Source organism: Bubalus kerabau, chromosome 22 (genome assembly GCF_029407905.1).
Source record: "Bubalus kerabau isolate K-KA32 ecotype Philippines breed swamp buffalo chromosome 22, PCC_UOA_SB_1v2, whole genome shotgun sequence".
Taxonomy (NCBI): domain Eukaryota; kingdom Metazoa; phylum Chordata; class Mammalia; order Artiodactyla; family Bovidae; genus Bubalus; species Bubalus kerabau.
In genome coordinates this window covers 29,281,874-29,289,204 of record NC_073645.1, presented here as the reverse complement: position 1 = coordinate 29,289,204, position 7,331 = coordinate 29,281,874, and positions in this window count along the sequence as shown.

Genomic DNA, 7,331 nt, shown 5'->3' with positions numbered 1-7,331 from the left:
CACTACTGTCCTTTCAGACTTGACCAGAGATAACAAAATGCTGTCAATAATGCTGCCCCTTTGTAAGGCACAATGGCATTGTATTTTACTATGCTATGAACCTTGTGTTTGTAGCTGACAATCTAGAAGCCCAGAAAGAAAGTTGCTATCACTTAACTGAGATTGAGTGTCAGCGCAGGAGTCTTTGTTTCCCAGGTTGGGAACCCTAGCTCTGTCTCAGAAATCAGGAGATTGGATTGACATATACACACTTCTGTATATAAAGCAGATAACTAGTAAGGACCTATTATAGAGCAGAGGGAACTCTACTCAATACTCCGTGATGCCTTATACGGGAAGAGAATCTTAAAAAGTAGATACATTCTCATATATAACTGATGTGCTTTGCTATACAGCAGAAACTGATGCAGCATTGTAAATCAACTATACTGCAATGAAAATCTAAAATAAGAAAGGTGGGAGAATTTAGGACGGGCCCGCAAACACATCAACAGTGGAAACCGCAGCGGCAGCAACAGTCCTAACGGCAAAGAATCCCGTGCTTGTATGAATTCCCGGGTAAGACCTAGTTCCATTCTTGACTTGAACCACAGACTTTTGGTAGCAATTGTAGTGTTTTCCAGTGTTGTGATGCATCCCGCTTTTTGTGAGTGCAGACTGAGAAGAGATTATAAACTCTCTCTCTCTGAAAGGTGAGATTATAAGAGGGAGAATGAACCTAAGATATAAAGTAAAAACTGGCAGAGGGGAACTTGAAGTCAACCTTACTAGATGTAAAAGAAGCTCCTTTATAGGCAGCCTAGGCTGGTGTTCCAAATATCTTTCCTGTGCCAATATTTTATTTTTTTAAAGAAACACTAAATTTGCTTGTTATTTTAATCACAAGATAATGACTATGTACCCTTTGTCCATCACATTTTACTGAGATGTGGATGAACACTATATTCGATCTCTTAGAAACATCACATCATTTTCCATGACTCCATGTCTCAGGGTCCATAAGTATTTGGACTTTTTTTTGCTTAATGCTACCATATGACTCTCCTCATATATATTAATTTTTCACATTTCTGTCTTTGGACAGTTAGACCCAATGTTGGTATCTCACCATTATGCAGTGTTTCTAAAATCAGCAATTACAATTGCCAGTGGCCAGTGGCATTTACTGTAGCTGACTTCTTCACTGAGAGTTGTCATAGCCTAGGAAACAAGGAGGGGCATGAGCCGTGGACCATCCACTGATACTTGGAGCTCATTCCAGTGCCAGTAGATTCTAAGTCCCTGGAAAATCATCAGAGTGTCTAGGTGCATTGTCATCTCTTTTTAATGTTTAGATTGAATTTATCCAAACTGATGCATTTCTGTCTGAAGAGAATGAATAAAAAAGGCAATGAGATGGGCACACATACTCATGTACCTAATGGGTAATACTGGAAGCCTGGTGAATATCATTTCAAATTTATATCCAAAAGCTTTACATAAAGTTTTAAATGACTCAAATATTCATGTAATTGGAAATTCCAGTTATTCCATTTAGACATGTCCAGAGCAGGTCTCTAAGACCTAACAAAAATCTTTCTATTTGTGCATGTTAAATGATTCTACATTTTCCCATTTTCCATTATGGTGTACATATTTTAAACACTAAAGGATTAAGCTTAGAAAAATTGTCTAGGGATGACCTGCATAGATAAATAAAACTGTTAATCTGTGAGAAGAAAGTTTGAATTAGAAATTAGATAATTAGGAGTGAAGATATATAATGGAGCAAATAAGTAGATAAGGATGGAAGATTAGGTCCAACAAGGGGCAGAGTCTTAATAAGTTCGCTTACTATCTCATTGATCAACTTGGTACCTACAAATCTTGTATTTTAGTGGAAACAGTAGAAAGTCTATGAGTTATATGGTATAAAATATAAAAGCAAACCAGTATTTTACTTGATACAGTATAATTGAGCCAATGGCCGATGAACCATGATGGGAGAAACTACATTTTTAAATTAATTTAATGAAAGAATTACCTGCCCATTAAGTGACCCTAGTGTTTTTGTTATTGTTTTCATGATTCTTTACATCCAAGTTCTTGCTCATTTTTCCACAGTTTTCATAATGAATATTAATCTGCATTGCTTAATCTACATTCAGAGGAGGTGATCCTTACAGCAAAGCAGTATGGGAGATAACTCCTATTCTTTGCTGTGGCTCGTTTTGCATGAGGTTCTAGGAGCAAACTGGGTACTATAATTTCTTTAGAATAGATACAGTAATATTTTAGCATCTTGAACTTCCAAATGCCAGATATGATTATTCCATCTAGGAGGAATGGGATATTCTTGGCTTTATCTAATTATATGTTCAGGTTGAAAAGTATACCAAATTATTTAAACCATATTACCATCATTCTAAAAAGATCTCATTATTTCTCACTGAATTTTTTTTTCTTTTTACTGCTCTCAGTTTCACTTTCTTGTTCCAAGCTATTGTACTTAGAAGCCCTCCTAGAGATGGTTTTTCTTTGTCACAATGGGGTGAATTTTATCTTTTAATAATATTTTGTTTTCAAAATCCTTGAGAAACAAGCACCTTTTCAAAACTATTTCAATACTTCTTCAGGGTTGTGAGTGTTCTCTGGTTATACCAGAGAACTTTGTGACTCTCATACAAAAAAATTTCAGTTTGGATAGGTGCTTTATTATTCTATTTTTCTTGACTGGAATCAAGTTACTAAAATAAGCATTAAAAATATTCTATGTCACCTAGTTGATTTCATAGTATTGAAAAGGCCCCACCCCTTTCAGGATCTGCACTATTGTGTCATACCCCAGGTGACCTGTCTTATAAAGACAAATATAGATGACACTCTGCCTGCTTCCTTACACCTGATGGCAAAGCTGCAAAAATGAGACAGTGAAGTGTTTTGAGATCTTCAGGTAAAAAGAAATCCATAAGTGAAAGCCATCCTTGTTATTTTAAATGGAAATGTAAAAGATATTGGTGAAGTAACTCTAGAACTCAGATTATTTCCCCAAACATGGCAGTGCTCTTTCCCTCCCACCAGCCACAAGAAGAGAGAAAATTCTCCTTTGAAACATCAGAGTGGGTGTAGGGAAAACTCCTTAAACATCTGTGCTTTGGATTATATTATTACAGACATCAGTAGATTTCACCACTGGCTGTAAATAAATGAACATTTACTTTGACAAGCCATTCAATATCTTCCATGCTGTCCAGCCAACATACAGTGTGGAATGAAATTAGAGAGCAGACAATTTCTGTCTGCAGGAATAAATAATTACAATGTACTTACCAAGTGTCTATCTGGGAGCTCTATCTGGGAGCTTTAATTACTATGTAATTAAAAGGCAGTTTGTTCTTTACTCAAGCTACTCAGCTTCTCAGAGTATATGGAAGGTTCCCATAATAGTTAAAGGAATCCCAATATTTTATAGAGCAGCCCAGAACATTGATGGATAACCTCAAAGTAAATAGATACATGTTGCTTTCATTAACTGTTCATGAGTGTCAATTAATTACCATTTTATTTATTTCACTATTTCAAATAAAAAAAAAAAAATACTCTGCTCTTTCTGATGGCCAAACACTTAGAATTGGAATACACAATAAATAGTTTATTACATTGATAAAACTGATTCAACAAACACCCACTCTTTTTTTTTTTAGTGCCTTTTGAAAAGCTTGCTGCTGAAAATACCAGGCTTATAGTCTACAGTACCTTGTATTTTGTTCTGCTTCAGAGATTCTAGCTTCAGTAGTAAAAGCATAAAGGCAACTTGTCAGATTTGTTTTTTTATTTAAATAAATGGATACTAAGGAAATAGCTCGTAGGTAAAGACAAAAGAGCCTTTAGTTATGAAGTCTAGCCATTGTTTTCTAATGCTTTCTTCCCTTTTGATTACTATAGTTCTAAGGCAGGGACTAAAAAGATCTTGTTGACTGTTGTTTGAGGTTCATATGATTAAGAGCAGTGTATTTCAACTTGAAATGCTTAAATAGTCCAAATTTCAAGTCACCCTAGAAAATATTAAGGGGAAACAAATGGTTGTAGCAGAAATTTGCAAATCAAATAGTGCCCTTTTCTTTTCTGTGTAGCAAACTCTTCCATTTAAAAAAAGGGGGGAGAAAAAAACTCATGCTGTATTTACCATACAGAGTAAGGTTAAAATAAGTGTAAATGGTTTTTATCATATCTCTCTTGTTTTCCATGTAATTTTTTCAATGCTTGGGGTACAGTTTATGTTTTAAAATATTTTGCATTTAATCATAATTACCCAGACTTTTCTTGTACTCTTTTTGCAGTTTTGTCTATTAAGATCCTCTATGTAATGAAATATGTGTGTTAACACTTACTGGGTATTGTTTTCTATCTTTTCTGCACTCACACTTGCACCTATAAAGGAGTATAGCAGTATAGTACAGTGGAATTTCCTCATGGGTATTTTTTATCCTCCAAACAAGTTTTAATATTTACATTGTTTATTTTTCCATCAAAGAAGGTTGAGCAAGTCACATATAGATATTGCTGCAGCACTCTGAGTCAGCTCAATAAGTTGTTAGTTCAGCCACCTAAAAGACATAGAGATACATATAAAGAGGGAGGAAAATATTGAGGGTAATTTTACAGTTCTGCAAAAGAGAGCTATGGTGTATCCTGGAATTCTGTACATGAGGTGGGATTTATTTTCCAGACATCTTCTGGGTTCATCCTGTGATGAAAATTGATTTGTCAGGTGCAAAGAAACTTTAGCATCAAAGAAAATAAGTGCTATATAGAAGATGAAAATGGAGGATAGAGGACCTGTCTACACACTCTAATAAAGTCTGACAAGTAAAAATAAAGGCACCAGGGTATTATGACATATTTATTGAGTTGGACACAAATTTGTTTGATTATTTTTCTTAACAGATTGCTTTGGGATTATATAGGCTGACCCTGAGGAGATTATGAGTGAAAGTCATGCCTCACTTCCCTCCCCAGCATACACAAGTTATGCATACACACATGTACAGGCACACAGCTCTTTTCTAACCAGCATATAATTTGCATTTTTATAGTGACTGAAGTTTGGGGAAATAGCTACCAATTTCATTTATGATTAGTCTTCAAAGAGGACATACAAAGAAAAAAAAAAGAAACAGAGTTTCACATACATTCTTTTAATCTATGTTTGCATGTGTGTTTGTTGTTGTTGTTGTTCTTTCTGTCTCCTAGAAACATGTAGAATTCCAATAGAGAAGTAGTACTTATGTGGTGGTTTAGTTGCTGTGTCTGACTCTTGCAATCCAATAGAATATAGACCACCGGGCTCTTCAGTCCACAAGATTCTCCAGGCAAGAATACTGGAGTGGAGTGCCATTTCCTGCTCCGTGGGATCTTCCTGACCCAAGGATGGAACCAGGGTCTCCTGTACTGCAGGCACATTCTTTACTGACTAAGCTACCAGGGAAGCCATGTATGTATAAAATAGCTCTTTTATAATTTAAAATACAATATACAAAATTAAAATATAATGAAAAAGTATAAAAAGAATGTGGGAACAGTAGAAACCAGGTTTAGGGAATTGAATAACAGATCACTGGAATGTAAACTGAAGCACAGAGAGGAAGAAAATGGAAAGAATAGAACAGTGTTGTAAAAGACATGTAAGATATGGTCAAATCTTTTAACCTGTGTGTAACTCGAGTCCCAAAAAGGAGAGAGGGAATGAAGAAAAGCAACGTTTGAAAAGATGATAATTGAGAATTCTCCCAGACTGATAAAAGATCTCAACCGACAAATTTTGGAAGATCAGTGAAACCTAAACTAGAAAAATACAAAGAAAATTGCACATAAGACACCTCATAGTCAAATTGCTGAAATCAAAGTTAAAAAACAAAATCTCAAAGCAGCAAGAGAAAATAGGGTCATTATCTTCAAAGAAGCAACAGTAAAGCCAATGCCTGGCATTTCAACGGAACCTATGAAATCAGAAAACAATAACATCACATTTTTTTAAAGCGTAGAAAAAAAAAAAAAAGAATTTCAGTCTTGAATTCTATACCTAATGAAAATGTTCATCAACAGTGAATGAAAATGAAGACTTTCTCAGACGAACAAAAGCTGAGGGAATTTATTACCAGTAGAGTCACACTACATGAATTCTAAAGGATATTTTTTTTTAGGCTGAAGAAAAGTAATTTCAAGTGGAAGCTTTGAACTACATGAAAGAATAAAGGATAAAGATGGGAGTAAAATATGATAGAAAACTAGCTGTATTTTCTATAACATTTAGAAGGAAACCACGTGAGAAAAAACACAAAAAGGAGAGATTACATAGGGTTAAGCTTTTTAAAGTTTCCTGTATTATTCTAGATGTGGATATAATAATTTAAGTTAGACAGTAATAAGAAAAGTATGCAAAGCTAGCATATCCACTAAAAAAAAAATACAAAGGTACACTAAACTAATAAAATATCTCTTCATTTTTTTTTCCTGAGCACTAAAAGTACATTGTTGAATGTATGGGGCAGCAAAATACCTGCCCCATAGAGAAGAGACAGAAAATAATCTTTAAAAATGAATATATAATATGTTAGATGATGAGGGCTCTCCCTGGTAGCTAAGGCAGTAAAAGAATCTGCCTACAATGGAGGATACCTGGGTTTGATCCCTGGGTTGGGAAGATCCCTGAGAAGGGAGTGGCTACCCACTCCAGTATACTTGCCTGGACAGAAGAGGCCGGAGTGCTATAGTCCATGGCATCACAAAGAGCTGGACATGACTGAGTGACTTTCACTTTCATAGTCAAACAGTAAAGTTTAAAAATTCCTGCTATTTATTGACCATATTGTAGGTTTGGGCATTGAGCTAAGGGTTCAACATAAATAGCTGTTTTGATGAAGGAGACATCTCTGTATTTTACATATGAATAAAATAAGGTTTACAGATGCTAAGTGATTTACTCAATTAAATTAATATTGAGTAATCACAGAATTAATATGTGGCATATGTACATTTGTAACTTTTTAGAACATCATAGCAAAAGCATTTTCCCATGTTATTACCAGTTCTTTTAAAACATTGTTTTTATTTTCTACATAATGTTTTTATGGATATCTACAGCACAAGCTGGGAGAAGGCAACGGCACTTTTCACTTTCATGCATTGGAGAAGGAAACGGCAACCCACTCCAGTGTTCTTGCCTGGAGAATCCCATGGACGGAGAAGCCTAGAAGGCTGCAGTCCATGGGGTTGCAGAGTCGGACACGACTGAAGCAACTTAGCAGCAGCAGCAACAGCACAAGCTATGCCTGACAATATTTTAAAAAGTA